Genomic DNA, 290 nt, shown 5'->3' with positions numbered 1-290 from the left:
TATAAAGAAAGAACTTCTTGGGAGATAACCCATGTGTTATTTTGCTACAGTATTTTTGTTTTATATTTGTGTCTTGGAAGTTGTTTACTACTGTAGCAACCTCTCCTTATCTTAGTTTTGAGTTTTGTTGTGCCAAGTAAAGTCTTTGATAGTAAAGTAAGTACTAGATTTGGATTACTACGCAGTTCCAGATTTCTTTGCTGTCACGAATCTGGGTCTACCTCCCTGTAGGTAGCTCAGAAAATTAAGCCAATTTACGTGCATGATCCTCAGATATGTACGCAACTTTC

This window comes from Lolium rigidum, chromosome 6 (genome assembly GCF_022539505.1).
Source record: "Lolium rigidum isolate FL_2022 chromosome 6, APGP_CSIRO_Lrig_0.1, whole genome shotgun sequence".
In the NCBI taxonomy this organism is placed as follows: Eukaryota; Viridiplantae; Streptophyta; class Magnoliopsida; order Poales; family Poaceae; genus Lolium; species Lolium rigidum.
This window is presented reverse-complemented; position numbering follows the sequence as displayed.